Raw genomic sequence first — 17,131 nt, 5'->3', positions numbered from 1 at the left:
TTACACCTTTTTATATATATTTAAACAAGGTATTTCTTACCTTCATTGTCCTCGAGCTGCTTCTTGGCACGCCCGAGCTCTTGCTCGGACCGCTCGAGGTTCTGCTTTAGTGTGTCCACTTCCGCAGTCATCGCGGCGGACGCAAGCAGAGAAGCCTGCATATGCATATTGACTCCTTTTTGTTAGACTCCTGCGAATTTTATTTGATCCTCTATTCGGCTTTTCTTCCCGAACGCCAAACAGAGCATCAGGGGCTACTGTCTATGCGGTAATATTATTTACACATTCTTTACTTACCTCAAAGCCTGTTAAAAGGCTAGTACAAGCTTCAGTCAGTCCGCTCTTGGCGGACTGAACCTTCTGGACCACCGCACTCATAATGGTGTGGTGCTCCTCGTCGATGGAGGCGCCTTGGAGCGCCTCCAACAGATTGTCCGGCGCCTCCGGTTGGACGGGGGGTCACCGGCACGGTGGGCTTGCTCCTCTTGGAAGGAGGTCCCCCGCCGGACTCTGGAACCTCTGAAGGTTCCGGAGCGGTGTCCGGCCTAGAGCCGGACTTGGAGCCCTGGGGGGTTTCATCCCCTTTACTCCTGGAGTCCGGGAGGTCGCCTTGCGGCGCCTCCAGGACCACCTCCTCCCGGCTTGGAACCTGTTAGGATAACACTTCGGTGTCATCCGTAGGGCGGGGGGAGGAAGCCGTCGGAAGCTAGTTCACATCCGACGAGTCCAGTGAGCCGCTCGACGACGCGTCGAGCCGGTCTTTGGGTGGGCTGCATAAACATATTCGACATAAGGGAAAGCTGTGCAATAAACAAACACTATGAATTACTCTGGTATCCGGATACTTACGATTTTGCTAGGGGCTTGGCCCTGGGCGGCCACTCCTCTCCGCCATCATCGGCGTCGGTAGAGTAGTCCGGAGGAAGGGTTTTCCCCTTCTTGGACCCTCCGGCCTCCCCAGAGAGGGCGGCCTTCCTTTTCTTCTCTCCTCCCGCTGGAGGGGGAGAGGTCTCTTCTTCTTCCTCCTCGTCTTCACGGGAGGAATGCGCCTCGGAACTGTTGGATGATGGATCCGACACCTCCTGGCGCCGGGCACTCTTTCGAGTCCCCGTGGCCTTTTTCGCGGCCTTCTTCTCCGGCACCACATAGGGTGCCGGAACCAGCAGCTTCGCCAAGCGAGCGTCCGCTGGGCCTTCGGGCAAAGGAGCCGGACAGTTGATCTATCCGGGCGTCACCTGCCAATCCTATCAAAGGTAAGGGAGCTTAGATCCCGCATGGAGTCAAACTATGAAAAACTGATACCCTGTAAAAGGAAAAAACAGCTTACCGCATGAGCGTGACGCTGCGTACTGAATCCGCGATCCTCGGTAGCGGTTGCGGGGGCCTCGGCGCCCTTGAAAAGCACCTTCCAGGCATCGTCGTACGTCGTGTCGAAGAGCCTGCTCAGAGTTTGGTGCCGCGCCGGGTCGAACTCCCACAGGTTGAAAGCCCGTTGTTGACACGGGAGGATCAGGCAGATGAGCATAACCTGGACTACGTTGACAAGTTTGAGCTTCTTGTCCACCACGGTTTGGATGCATGTTTGGAGTCCGGTCAGCTCTCCTTTTTTACCCCACGACAGGCCCGTCTCCTTCCAGGAGGTGAGCCGCGTAGGAGGTCCGGATCGAAACTCGGGGGCTGTGACCCATTCGGGGTCGCGTGGCTCGGTGATGTAAAACCACCCCGATTGCCACCCCTTTAGGGTCTCCACAAAGGAGCCCTCGAGCCAAAAGACATTGGCCATCTTGCCCACCATGGCGCCTCCGCACTCCGCCTGGTTGCCACGCACCACCTTCGGCTTGACATTGAAAGTCTTGAGCCATAGGCCGAAATGGGGGCGGATGCGGAGGAAAGCCTCGCACACGACGATAAACGCCGAGATGTTGAGGACAAAGTTCGGGGCCAGATCATGGAAATCCAGGCCATAGTAGAACATGAGCCCCCGGACAAATGGGTGAAGAGGGAAGCCCAGTCCGCGGAGGAAATGGGGGAGGAACACCACCCTCTCATGGGGCCTAGGGGTGGGGATGAGCTGCCCCTTTTCGGGAAGCCGGTACGCAATGTCGTTAGACAAGTATCCGGCTTTCCTCAGTTTTTTGATGTGTCCCTCCGTGACGGAGGAGACCATCCACTTGCCTCCCGCTCCGGACATGGCTGGAGAAGGTTGAGGTAGGGAGTGCAGACTTGGGCGCTGGAGCTCGAGTACGCGAGAATGGATAAGCAAGGGAGGAAGAAGGTGTAGGTGAAAAGGTGGATCCTTATCCCCTTATATGGGCGGATGAAACTACGTGTCCCCACCAGCCTGGTAAAACTCGCTTATCTCCAAGCGCCGTAATCAATGGCGCGGTTGGGTTACCCACGCCCGTATTGATGAGAATCTCGGAATAAGGGGACACGATCTCTGCTTTAACAAGACGTGCCAAGGAAACCGCCTCGCATGACGCGCCGAGGTGGGATAATGAAACGACTCAGATAAAGGCTTGGTCGTGGTGTGTCACACTATGGAATACGTCAGCAGATTAGATTTGTGTAAATATTATTCTCTCTATGGCAATATGTGGAAACTTATTTTGCAGAGCCAGACACTATCTTTGTGTTCAAAATCTTCTATGAAGTACTTGGAGGAGGAACCCGCCTTGCAATGCCGAAGACAATCTGCGCGCCGAACTCGTCGTCATTGAAGCCTGGTTCAGGGGCTACCGAGGGAGTCTTGGATTAGGGGGTGTCCGGATGGCTGGACTATACCTCCAGCCGGACTCCTGGACTATGAAGATACAAGATTGAAGACTTCGTCCCGTGTCCGGAAGGGACTTTCCTTGGCGTGGAAGGCAAGCTTGGCGATACGGATATGCAGATCTCCTACCATTGTAACCTACTTTGTGTAACCCTAACCCTCTCCGGTGTCTATATAAACCGGAGGGTTTTAGTCTGTAGGACAACATACATAACAACAATCATACCATAGGCTAGCTTCTAGGGTTTAGCCTCTCCGATCTCGTGGTAGATCTACTCTTGTACTACCCATATCATCAATATTAATCAAGCAGGACGTAGGGTTTTACCTCCATCGAGAGGGCCCGAACCTGGGTAAAACTTCGTGTCCCTTGCCTCCTGTTACCATCCGGCCTAGACGCACAGTTCGGGACCCCCTACCCGAGATCCGCCGGTTTTGACACCGACACTCCCACTCAGTTTCTTGTAAATACAGGCTTCACCGCAAGTCTGTATAAAACTATATGCTTGATCAACTCATCAAAGGGTATATTCCAACTCCGAGATGCTTGCACCAGTCCACAGATGGATCGCTGGAGCTTCCACATTTTGTTAGCACCTTTAGGATTGACAAAACCTTCTGGTTGCATCATATACAACTCTTCTTTAATAAATCCATTAAGGATTGCAGATTTGTTTATCCATTTGCCAGATTTCATAAAATGCGGCAATTGCTAACATGATTCGGATAGACTTAAGCATAGATACGAGTGAGAAACTCTCATCGTAGTCAACACCTTGAACTTGTCGAAAACCTTTTTGCGACAATTCGAGCTTTGTAGATAGTAACACTACTATCAGCATCCGTCTTCCTCTTGAAGATCCATTTATTTTCTATGGCTTGACGATCATCGGGCAAGTCAACCAAAGTCCACACTTTGTTCTCATACATGGATCCCATCTCAGATTTCATAGCCTCAAGCCATTTTTCGGAATCTGGGCTCATCATCGCTTCCTCATAGTTTGTAGGTTCGTCATGGTCAAGTAACATGACCTCCAGAACAGGATTATCGTACCACTCTGGTGTGGATCTCATTCTCGTTGACCTACGAGGTTCGGTAGTAACTTGATCTGAAGTTACATGATCATCATCATTAGCTTCGTCACTAATTGGTGTTGGAGTCACAGGAACAGATTTCTGTGATGAACTACTTTCAAATAAGGGAGCAGGTTCTACTTTCCTCCCACTCACTTCTTTCGAGAGAAACTCCTTCTCTATAAAGGATCCATTCTTAGCAACGAATATCTTGCCTTCGGATCTGTGATAGAAGGTGTACCCAACTGTCTCCTTTGGGTATCCTATGAAGACACATTTCTCCGATTTGGGTTTGAGCTTATCAGGATGAAACTTTTTCTTATAAGCACCGCAATCCCAAACTTTAAGAAACGACAACTTTGGTTTCTTGCCAAACCACAGTTCATACGGTGTCGTCTCAAACGAATTTAGATGGTGCCACCTTTTTTTACGTGAATGCAACTGTCTCTAATGCATAACCCCAAAGCTATAGTGGTAAATCGGTAAGAAACATCATAGATTGCACTATATCCAATAAAGTACGGTTATGATGTTCGGACACACCATTATGATGTGGTGTTCCACGTGGCACGAATTTGTGAAACTATTCCACATTGTTTTAATTGAAGACCAAACTCGTAACTCAAATATTTGTCTCCGCGATCAGATCGTAGAAACCTTATTTTCTTGTCACGATGATTTTCCACTTCACTATGAAATTCTTTGAACTTTTCAAATGTTTCAGACTTATGTTTCATCAACTATATATACCCATATCTGCTCAAATCATCTGTGAAGGTCAGAAAATAATGATACCCGCCGCGAGCCTCAACACTCATCGGATTGTATACATCAGCGTGTATTATTTCCAATAAGTCAGTTGCTCGCTCCATTGTTCCGGAGAACGGAGTCTTACTCATCTGGCCCATAAGGCATAGTTCGCAATCATCAAGTGATTCATAATCAAGTGATTCCAAAATCCCATCATCATGGAGTTTCTTCATGCGCTTTACACCAATATGACCTAAACGGTAGTGCCACAAATAAGTTGCACTATCATTATTAACTTTGCATCTTTTGGCTTCAATATTATGAATATGTGTATCACTACGATCGAGATCCAACGAACCATTTTCATTGGGTGTGTAACCATATAAGGTTTTATTCATGTAAACAGAACAACAATTATTCTCTAACTTAAATGAATAACCGTATTGCAATAAACATGATCAAATCATATTCATGCTCAACGCAAACACCAAATAACACTTATTTAGGTTCAACACTAATCCCGAAAGTATATGGAGTGTGCGATGATGATCATATCAATCTTGGAACTACTTCCAACACACATCGTCACTTCACCCTTAACTAGTCTCTGTTCATTCTGCAACTCCCGTTTCGAGTTACTAATCTTAGCAACTGAACTAGTATCGAATACTAAGGGGTTGCTATAAACACTAGTAAAGTACACATCAATAACATGTATATCAAATATACCTTTGTTCACTATGCCATCCTTCTTATCCGCCAAGTATCTAGGGCAGTTCCAGTTCTAGTGACTAGTCCCTTTGTAGTAGAAGCACTTAGTCTCAGGCTTAGGTCCAGACTTGGGCTTGTTCACTTGAGCAGCAACTCGCTTGCCGTTCTTCTTGAAGTTCCCGTTCTTCCCTTTGCCCTTTTCTTGAAACTAGTGGTCTTGTTAATCATCAACACTTGATGCTCATTCTTGATTTCTGATTTCATCATCATGAAAAGCTCGGGAATCGTTTTCGTCATCCCTTGCATAATATAGTTCATCACGAAGTTCTACTAACTTGGTGATGGTGACTAGAGAATTCTGTCGATCACTATTTTATCTGGAATATTAACTCCTACTTGATTCAAGCGATTGTAGTACCCAGACCATCTGAGCACATGCTCACTGCTTGAGCTATTCTCCTTGATAACACACAAGTATAGGGGATCGCAACAGCTTTCAAGGGTAGAGTATTCAACCCAAATTTATTGATTCGACACAAGGGGGGCCAAAGAATATTCTCAAGTATTAGCAGCTGAGTTGTCAATTCAACCACACTTGGAAACTTAGTATCTGCAGCAAAGTGTTTAGTAGCAAAGTAATATGATAGTGGTGGTAGCGGCAACAAAAGTAAAGACAACAAAAGTAATGTTTTTGGTATTTTGTAGTGATTGTAACAGTAGCAGCGGGAAAGTAAATAAGCGTAAACCAGTATATGGAAAACTCGTAGGCACCGGATCAGTGATGGATAATTATGCCGGATGCGGTTCATCATGTAACAGTCATAACATAGGGTGACACAGAACTACCTCCAATTCATCAATGTAATGTAGGCATGTATTCCGTATATAGTCATATGTGCTTATGTAAAAGAACTTGCATGACATCTTTTGTCCTACCCTCCCGTGGCAGCGGGGTCCTATTGGAAACTAAGGGATATTAAGGCCTCCTTTTAATAGAGAACCGGAACAAAGCATTAGCACATAGTGAATACATGAACTCCTCAAACTATGGTCATCACCGGGAGTGGTCCCGATTATTGTCACTTCGGGGTTGCCGGATCATAACACATAGTAGATGACTATAGACTTGCAAGATCGGATCAAGAACTCACATATATTCATGAAAACATAATAGGTTCAAATCTGAAATCATGGCACTCGGGCCCTAGTGACAAGCATTAAGCATAGCAAAGTCATAGCAACATCAATCTCAGAACATAATGGATACTAGGGATCAAACCCTAACAAAACTAACTCGATTACATGATAAATCTCATCCAACCCATCACCGTCCAGCAAGCCTACAATTGAATTACTCACGCACGGGGGTGAGCATCATGAAATTAGTGATGGAGGATGGTTGATGATGACGACGGCGACGAATCCCCCTCTCCGGAGCCCCGAACGGACTCCAGATCAGCCCTCCCGAGAGGTTTTAGGGCTTGGCGGCGGCTTCGTATTGTAAAACGCGATGATTTCTTCTCTCCAATTTTTTTCTCTCCAGAAGCAAATATATAGAGTTGGAGTTGGCATCGGAGGGCATCCAGGGGGCCCATGAGGTAGGGGGCGCGCCCCCCACCCTCGTGAGAAGGGTGTGGCCCCCTGGTCTTCATCTTTGGCGAGGATTTTTTATTATTTTTTCTAAGATGTTCCGTGGAGTTTCAGGTCATTCCGAGAATATTTGTTTTCTGCACATAAAACACCACCATGGTAATTCTGCTGAAAACAGCGTCAGTCCGGGTTAGTTCCATTCAAATCATACAAGTTAGAGTCGAAAACAAGGGCAAAAGTGTTTGGAAAAGTAGATACGACGGAGACGTATCAACTCCCCCAAGCTTAAACCCTTGCTTGTCCTCAAGCAATTCAGTTGACAAACTGAAAGAAAGAAAGAAAAAATTTTACAAACTCTGTTTGCTCTTGTTGTTGTAACTATGTCAAGCCAGCATTCAAGTTTTCAGCATAGATCATAACTAACCACATTTGCAATAATTCTTAGGTCTCATAATTACTCATATCAATAGCATAATCAACTGGCAAGCCATAATAATAAATCTCGGATGACAACACTTTCTCAAAACAATCATAATATGATATAACAAGATGGTATCTCGCTAGCCCTTTCTGAGACCACAAAACATAAATGCAGAGCACCTTTAAAGATCAAGGACTGACTAGACATTGTAATTCATGGTAAAAGAGATCCAATCATAGTCATACCCAATATAAATTAACAGTGATGAATGCAAATGATGGCTGTGCTCTCCAGCTAGTGCTTTTTAATAAGAGGGTGATGACTCAACATAAAAGTAAATAGATAGGCCCTTCGCAGAGGGAAGCAGGGATTTGTAGAGGTGCCAGAGCTCGGTTTTGAAATAGAGATAAATTGTATTTTGAGAGGTATACTTTCATTGTCAACGTAACAACTAAGAGATGGCGATATCTTCCATGCTAAACACATTATAGGCGTTTCCCAAACAGAATGGTAAAGTTTATACTCCCCCTCCACCAACAAGCATCAATCCATGGCTTGCTCGAAACAACGAGTGCCTCCAACATACATCAGGTCCCAGGGGGAGTTTTGTTTGCAATTAATTTTGATTTAGTTTGCATAAAGCATGGGACTGGGCATCCCGGTGACCAGCCATTTTCTCGTGAATGAGGAGCGGAGTCCACTCCTCTTGAGAATAACCCGCCTAACACGGAAGATAAGGACAACCTTGGTTGATACATGAGCTATTCGAGCATACAAAACAGAATGCTTATTTGAAGGTTTAGAGTTTGGCACATACAAATTTACTTGGAACGGCAGGTAGATACCGCATATAGGAAGGTATGGTGGACTCATCTGGAATAACTTTGGGGTTTAAGGGATTGGATGCACAAGCAGTATTCCCGCTTAGTACAAGTGAAGGCTAGCAAAAGAATGGGAGGCGACCAACTAGAGAGCGACAACAGCCATGTACATGCATTAAAAGTAATAAACATTGGATGCAACCATGAGTAGGATATAATCCACCATGAACATAAATATCGTGAAGGCTATGTTGATTTGTTTCAACTACATGTGTGAACATGTGCCAAGTCAAGTTACTTAAATCATTCAGAGGAGGATACCACCCCATCATACCACATCATAATCATCTCAATAGCATGTTAGCACACAAGGTAAACCATTATAACTCATAGCTAATCAAGCATGGCACAAGCAACTATGATCTCTAATTGTCATTGCAAACATGTTTATTCATAATAAGCTGAATCAAGAATGAGGGACTCATCATATTTACAAAAACAAAAGAGGTCGAGTTCATACCAGCTTTTCTCATCTCAGTCAGTCCATCATATATCATCATAATTGCCTTTCACTTGCACGACCGAACGGTGTGAATAATAATAAGAGTGTACGTGCATTGGACTAAGCTGGAATCTGCGAGCATTCAATAAACAGGAGAAGACAAGGCAATATGGGCTCTTGGTTAAATCAACAATAATGCATATAAGAGCCACTTCAACAATTTAATTATGGTCTTCTCCTACGGACCCCCAAAGAAAAGAAAATAAATCAAACTATTTTCACGGGAAAGCTCTCAACAAGCAAAAGAAGAACGGGAAATATTTTTGGGTTTTCTTTTTAATTATTACTACTACAACAGAAAATAAACTACTACTATTTTTTTTGTTTTTTCTTAAGCTATAGCAAACACACAAGAAGAAAGCAGGAAAAAGAAAATAAACTAGCATGGATATTACAGTGAAAAAGTATGAGCACCGACATCTAGCAATGAGTGTGTGTGAACATAAATGTAATGTCGGTGAGAACTGAGAAATATGTACTCCCCCAAGCTTAGGCTTTTGGCCTAAGTTGGTTTATGGCCACGGCTGGCCTGGCGGATATCCATAATAATAATTGTTGGGGTCGTACTGTGATGAGGAAGAATAGTTAGGATCATACTGATGTGCAGCGGTTATCGCCTGCTGAGCTGCAGCGTGGAGTCGAGCTGCCTCCGCTCTCCTCTCGTACTCTTCTGCCTCCTCTCTGGTAATAACATATCTTCCTTTTGTCTGCGAATCAAAGAAGGCAGGAGCAGGGAGAGTAATACGGAAAACACGTCGTTTATAAAAAATTAAATGATATAAGAGAGGTGATTCAGGCCTCTCGACAAACTGGTGCGAAGCCATAGAGTCATAATCTAAATATGCAGGAGGCAACTCCATATCACCCTCACGAATTTTTTTCTCAAGAAAATGAGCTAAGCGGGTTGCGTAAATTCCTCCAAAGAAATCTCCATTATGTCTATTATGATGCAACCTACGAGCTACAATGGCTCACATATGATAAGATTGGTCTCCTAACACAACACTCCTAAGAATGCTAAGATCAGGGACACACATGTGACATGCTTCATCCTTAGCATTTATGCATCTACCGATGAAGAGAGCAAAATAATGTATAGCAGGAAAGTGAATGCTCCCTATGGTAGCCTGCGTTATATCTCTAGGTTCCCCCACAGTTATACTAGCAAGAAAGTTTCTAAATTCAGATTTAGGGGGATCCCTAACACTACCCCATGATGGAAGTTTGCAAGCAGAAGTGAAATCCTCTAAGTCCATGGTATAAGATTTGTCATAAAGATCAAACATGACTGAAGGAGAATTACGCGAAGATGAATACTCAAACCTCCTCACAAATGAACTTGTGAGATCATGATACTGGGGGCATTTGTTAGCCTCAAAATCCTCAAGACCGGCATTGCACAAATATGCTTTGAATTCTTCTTTAATTCCCGCACAGTCCATAAAATTTTCCGACGGCCATTCGCAAGGCCGTACTGGAGCGTCTCTTGGTGGATCCTCGTCAGCATCGCGCATAACAATCCTGGGTCCTTTCTTCTTAGAGGAACCACCTTGGAACATCTTCCTAAGCATATTGTTTTTCTCTAAAAAATTATGAAATTTTTAGTAACTTCAAAATAAAAGTAACCAAACTCAATAAAACTGATAGCAACTACTCCTACAAGTGCCTAGAGCCTGAATCAAGCATTAGAACTACTTGGGACCATATAAATTTAACATGCAAGCTCAAGAACATGGTCACCTATGCAGCACAAATTTGCAAAGAATAAAGCACCAGAACAAAAACTAATTGGACCAATGGAGGAGTCACATACCAAGGAACAATCACCCCAAGCAGTTTTGCGAGAGGTGCTTTGAGCAAGGAGATCAAAAATCACAGCAAAAGTGGCTGGAACTCGTGCTTGAGTTGGTTTTTTGGGTTTGTGCGAGACAGAGGAAGAAGATGGGTGCTGGGATAAGTGGAGGAGGGCCACCGTGGGCCCACGAGGCAGGGGGCGCGCCCTAGGGGGGCGCCCACCACTCTCGTGGCCAGGTGGCAGCTCCTCCCGCGGTAATTTTTGCACAGTAAATCCTCAAATATTCCTGAAAAAATCATATTAAATTGGCATGGCATTCTAAGGACTTTTATTTTCGAGATATTTTTATATTGCATGGATAAGTCAGGAAACAGACAGGAAATACTATTTTTACTTTATTTAATATAAATAACAGAAAGTAAAAGTGGGGTACAGAAGTTTGTGCTTCTAGTTTCATCCATCTCATGCTCATCAAAAAGAATCCACTAACAAGGTTGATCAAGTCTTGTTAACAAACTCATCCCGATAATCATGAAACCGGAGACCTTTTGAATAGCACTAAGTTACCTCAACGGGGATATGCACATCCCCAATAATAAGAATATCATATTTCTTCTTGACAGTAGGAAGAGGAAATTCAAAACCTCCAAATATAATCGATGGAATTTTTCCAATAGAGTTGATACTATGAACTTGAGGTTGTTTCCTCGGAAAGTGTACCATATGCTCATTACCATTAACATGAAAAGTGACATTGCCTTTGTTGCAATCAATAACAGCCCCTGCAGTATTAAGAAAAGGTCTTCCAAGAATAATAGACATACTATCATCCTCGGGAATATCAAGTATAACAAAGTCCGTTAAAATAGTAATGTTTGCAACCACAACAGGCACATCCTCACAAATACCGACAGGTATAGCAGTTAATTTATCAGCCATTTGCAAAGATATTTCAGTAGGTGTCAGCTTGTTCAAGTCAAGTCTACGATATAAAGAGAGAGGCATAACACTAACACCGACTCCAAGATCATAAAGCAGTTTTAATATAATTTCTTTTAATGGAGCAAGGTATAGTAGGTACTCCGGGGTCTCCCAGTTTCTTTGGTATTCCACCCTTAAAAGTATAATTAGCAAGCATAGTGGAAATCTCAGCTTCCGGTATCTTTCTTTTATTAGTAATGATATCCTTCATATATTTAGCATAAGGATTTGTTTTGAGCACATCAGTTAATCTCATATGCAAAAAGATAGGCCTAATCATTTCAGCAAAGTGCTCAAAATCCTCATCATCCTTTTTCTTGGATGGTTTCGGAGGAAAAGGCATGGGTTTCTGAACCCAAGGTTCCCTTTCTTTACCATGTTTCCTAGCAACAAAGTCTCTTTTATCATAATGTTGATTCTTTGATTGTGGGTTATCAAGATCAACAGCAGGTTCAATTTCTACATCATTATCATTACTAGGTTGAGCATCATCATGAACATCATCATTAATATTTTTACTAGGTTCATGTTCATTACCAGATTGTGTTTCAGCATTAGACATAGAAATATCATTTGGATTATCAGGTGGTTTAGCAATAGGTTCACTAGAAGTTTGCACAGTTCTATCATTTTTCTTCTTCTTCTTTTTCGAAGAACTAGGAACATCAATATTATTTCTTTGAGAATCTTGCTCGATTCTCTTAGGGTGGCCTTCAGGATACAAAGGTTCCTGAGTCATTCTACCAGTTCTAGTAGCCACTCTAACAGCATAATCATTTTTCTTACTATTCATTTCATCAAGCACTTCTTTTTGAGCCTTAAGTACTTGGTCTACTTGAGTGGTAAGCATAGAAGCATGTTTGCTAACAAGTTTAAGTTCACCTTTAATACCAGCCATATAATCACCCAAGCGTCTAATCATATAAGCATTTTCTTTTAATTGTCTACCAAAATAAGCATTGGAGTCGTCTTGCTTAAACATAAAGTTATCAAACTCATCAAACACCTCTCTTCTTCGGAGTTGGTTTAGGAATAGGCTCAGTAGTTGGAGCAGGAGTTGGCTCAGGAGCTGGCTCAGGAGGTGCCCAATTATTTTCATTTGTCAACATATTATTCAATAGAATTTCAGCTTCATCCGGTGTTCTTTCCCTGAAAAGAGAACCAGCACAACTATCCAGGTAATCTCTGGAAGTATCGGTTAGTCCATTATAAAAGATATCAAGTATTTCAGGTTTCTTAAGAGGATGATCATGCAAAGCATTAAGTAACTTGAGAAGCCTCCCCCAAGATTGTGGGAGACTCTCTTCTTTAATTTGCACGAAATTGTATATTTCCCTCAAAGCAGCTTGTTTCTTATGAGCAGGGAAATATTTAGCAGAGAAGTAATAGATCATATCCCGGGGACTATGCACACAACCAGGATCAAGAGAATTAAACCATATCTTAGCATCACCCTTTAATGAGAACGGAAATATTTTGAGTATATAAAAGTAATGCAATCTCTCATCATTAGTAAATAGGGCAGCTATATCATTTAACTTAGTAAGATGTGCCACAATAGTTTCAGATTCATAGCCATAAAACGGATCAGATTCAACCAAAGTAATTATATCAGGATCAACAGAGAATTCATAATCCTTATCAGGAACACATATAGGTGAAGTAGCAAAAGCAGGGTCGGGTTTCATTTTATCTCTAAGTTATTCTTTGTTCCATTTAACTAATAACCTCTTAAGCTCATATCTATCCGTGCAAGCTAAAATAGCGGCAGAAGATTCCATATCAAAAAGATAACCCTCAGGAATAACAGGCATATTTTCATCATCACTATCATCATCGTATTCAGATTCAATAATTTCTTTTTCTCTAGCCCTAGCAATTTGTTCATCAAGAAATTCACCAAGGGGCACGGTAGTATCAATTCAACCACACTTGGAAACTTAGTATCTGCAACAAAGTGTTTAGTAGCAAAGTAATATGATAGTGGTGGCAGCGGCAACAAAAGTAAAGACAGCAAAAGTAATGTTTTTGGTATTTTGTAGTGATTGTAACAGTAGCAGCGGGAAAGTAAATAAGCGTAAACCAGTATATGGACAATTATGTCGGATGTGGTTCATCATGTATCAGTCATAACATTGGTTGACACAGAACTAGCTCCAATTCGTCAATGTAATGTAGGCATGTATTCCGTATATAGTCATACATGCTTATGGAAAAGAACTTGCATGACATCTTTTGTCCTACCCTCCCGTGGCAGCGGGGTCCTATTGGAAACTAAGGGATATTAAGGCGTCCTTTTAATAGAGAACCGGAACAAAGCATTAGCACATAGTGAATACATGAACTCCTCAAACTATGGTCATCACCGGGAGTGGTCCCGATTATTGTCACTTCGGGGTTGCCGGATCATAACACATACTAGGTGACTATAGACTTGCAAGATCGGATCAAGAACTCACATACATTCATGAAAAACATAATAGGTTCAGATCTGAAATCATGGCACTCGGGCCCTAGTGACAAGCATTAAGCATAGCAAAGTCATAGCAACATCAATCTCAGAACATAATGGATACTAGGGATCAAACCCTAACAAAACTAACTCGATTACATGATAAATCTCATCCAACCCATCACCGTCTAGCAAGCCTACGATTGAATTACTCACGCACGGGGGTGAGCATCATGAAATTGGTGATGGAGGATGGTTGATGATGACGACGGCGACGAATCCCCCTCTCCGGAGCCCCGAACGGACTCCAGATCAGCCCTCCCGAGAGGTTTTAGGGCTTGGCGGCGGCTCCGTATCGTAAAATGCGATGATTTCTTCTCTCCGATTTTTTTCTCTCCGAAAGCAAATATATAGAGTTGGAGTTGGCGTCGGAGGGCATCCAGGGGGCCCACGAGGTAGGGGGCGTGCCCTAGGGGCACTACTAGGAAAAGGGCTAAAGATGAGATTGACACTAATGGTGCACTGTACAAGTGGTGCGCCATTACTAAATACTAATGGCACACCACGTGTTGGTACGCCATTAGTGTGCAAATACTAATGGCGCACCACATCCACGGTGCGCCATTAGTAAAAAAAAATTAATTTTTTTTCAAAACTACTAATGGCGCACCGTGGGTGTGGTGCGCCATTACTAGTTGAACTACTAATGGCGCACCACATCCACAGTGCACCATTAGTAATTTTTTTTTCAAAATTACTAATGGCGCACCGTGGGAGTGGTGCGCCATTACTAGTTGAACTACTAATGGCGCACCATGCTACGGTGCGCCATTAGTAACTTGGCCACCACTTCCACCGAATGCACCCCCCCTAGTGGACTATACTAATGGCGCACCAGTGGCCTATACTAATGGAAATGTCAAAAAAATAAAAGAAAATAAGTTTCCCATGTGATATGTGGTCTAGTTGTTAGCAAAATTTACAAACATGAATTTTCGACTTTTTTGCAAAATCTCTCGAGAATTTGTAAAAATGGGCATAACTTTTGCATACGAACTCGGATGAAAAAGTTTTTTATATGAAAAATCATCTACTCGAAAAGTTACATCCGAATTTAATCGGGGGAACCCCGTTAAAAATTTTCAAAATCCTCAAAAACCTAACAGAAAAAAAAGATACGGGGCTTTTAAGATCTGGGGAGGCAAAAAAATTCAAAAAAATTCAAACTTACTAATGGCGCACCTGCCCATGATGCGCCATTAGTATCTTCCCGCCTTCAAAATTCAAAATCAACCAAAAAAATAAACAAAAAAGTTAGTAATGGCGCACCTACCCATGGTGCGCCATTAGTATCTTCCTGCCTTCAAAATTCAAAATAAATCAAAAAAAAAAGTTAGTAATGGCGCACCTGCCCGCGGTGCGCCATTACTATGTCGTATATATGGCTGGGCGTGGTCCTCTCCTCCTTATCTCTTCATTCTTTCTCCTCCACTTCACCTCTCCTCCACTCCATCTCCTCCTCTCCTCCACTCCATCTTCCCTTCTCTCCTCCACCATACTACCCTCCTCCTCTCCGGCGACCTCCTCCTCCTCCTCTCCGGCGACCTCCTCCTCCTCTCCGGCGACCTCCTCCTCCCTCCTCTCCGGTGAGCTCCTCCTCCCTCCTCTCCTCCCATCCCCTCATGGTTTCTCCTTCCTCCTCAACTCTCCGATGCTCCGGTGAACTCCTCTCCGGCGACCTCCTCCCCCTCTCCGGCGATGTAGGTGAGCGCCTCTCCGGTGACCTCCTCCTCCTCCTCTCCGGCGAACTCCTCTCCGGCAAAAGAACATGGCAAAATAACGTAAAAGATCCAAAAACAAGAACAAAATTTGAAATAATATCGTGCCAAAAAACGAGCAAAAAAAAGAGCAAAAAATGGGCAAAAAAATCACGATCCAGATCCAAATTCAAAATTCAAAAAAATAGCAATGGCGATCGGTGGGGGTTAGACGGTGCGCCACTATGATTTTCCCGCCTTCAGAATTCAAAAATACTAATGGCGCACCAGTGGCCTATACTAATGGCGCACCAGTGGCCTAGACTAATGGCGCACCGTGGGCCATACTAATGGCGCACCAGCGGTGCGCCATTAGAATACCAGATTCTAATGGCGCACCACAGGTGCGCCATTAGAAAAAAATTCTAGTGGCGTGATGCTAATGGCGCACTGGTAGTGCGCCATTAGTAGGCAAAACTGGTGCGCCATTAGTAGGCATTTTCCTAGTAATGTGGGGGGGGGGGGGGCGCCCCCCACCCTCGTCAGAAGGGTGTGGGCCCTCTGGTCTTCATCTTTGGCGAGGATTTTTTATTATTTTTCCTAAGATGTTCCGTGGAGTTTCAGGTCATTCCGAGAATATTTGTTTTCTGCACATAAAACAACACCATGGCAATTCTGCTGAAAACAGCGTCAGTCTGGGTTAGTTCCATTGAAATCCTACAAGTTAGAGTCCAAAACAAGGGAAAAGTGTTTGGAAAAGTAGATACGACGGAGACGTATCACTCCTCCATCTTTTAGCTATAGAACTTGTTGGAGACTTCATATCTCTCAACTCGGGTATTTGCTTGAAATATTAACTTCAACTCCTGGAACATATCATATGGTCCATGGCATTCAAAACGTCTTTGAAGTCCCGGTTCTAAGCCGTTAAGCATGGTGCACTAAACTATCAAGTAGTCATCATATTGAGCTAGCCAAACGTTCATAACATCTGCATCTGCTCTTGCATAGGTTTGTCACCTAGCGGTGCATCAAGGACATAATTCTTCTGTGCAGCAATGAGGATAAACAGGGGAGCTAAACGCGAGCTATTGATCTACAACATAGATATGCTAATACTACCAGGACTAAGTTCATGATAAATTTAAGTGCAATTAATCATATTACTTAAAAACTCCCACTTAGATAGACATCCCTCTAATCCTCTAAGTGATCACGTGATCCATATCAACTAAACCATGTCCGATCATCACGTGAGATGGAGTAGTTTCAACGGTGAACATCACTATGTTGATCATATCTACTATATGATTCACGCTCGACCTTTCGATCTCCGTGTTCCGAGGCCATTATATGCTAGGCTCGTCAAGCTTAACCTGAGTATTCCGCGTGTGCAACTGTTTTGCACCCATTGTATTTGAACGTAGAGCCTATCACACCCGAT

Source organism: Triticum urartu, chromosome 4A, assembly GCF_056163025.1.
Source record: "Triticum urartu cultivar PI428250 chromosome 4A, HENAU_Tu73, whole genome shotgun sequence".
In the NCBI taxonomy this organism is placed as follows: domain Eukaryota; kingdom Viridiplantae; phylum Streptophyta; class Magnoliopsida; order Poales; family Poaceae; genus Triticum; species Triticum urartu.
Note: the sequence above shows the minus strand (reverse complement) of the source record.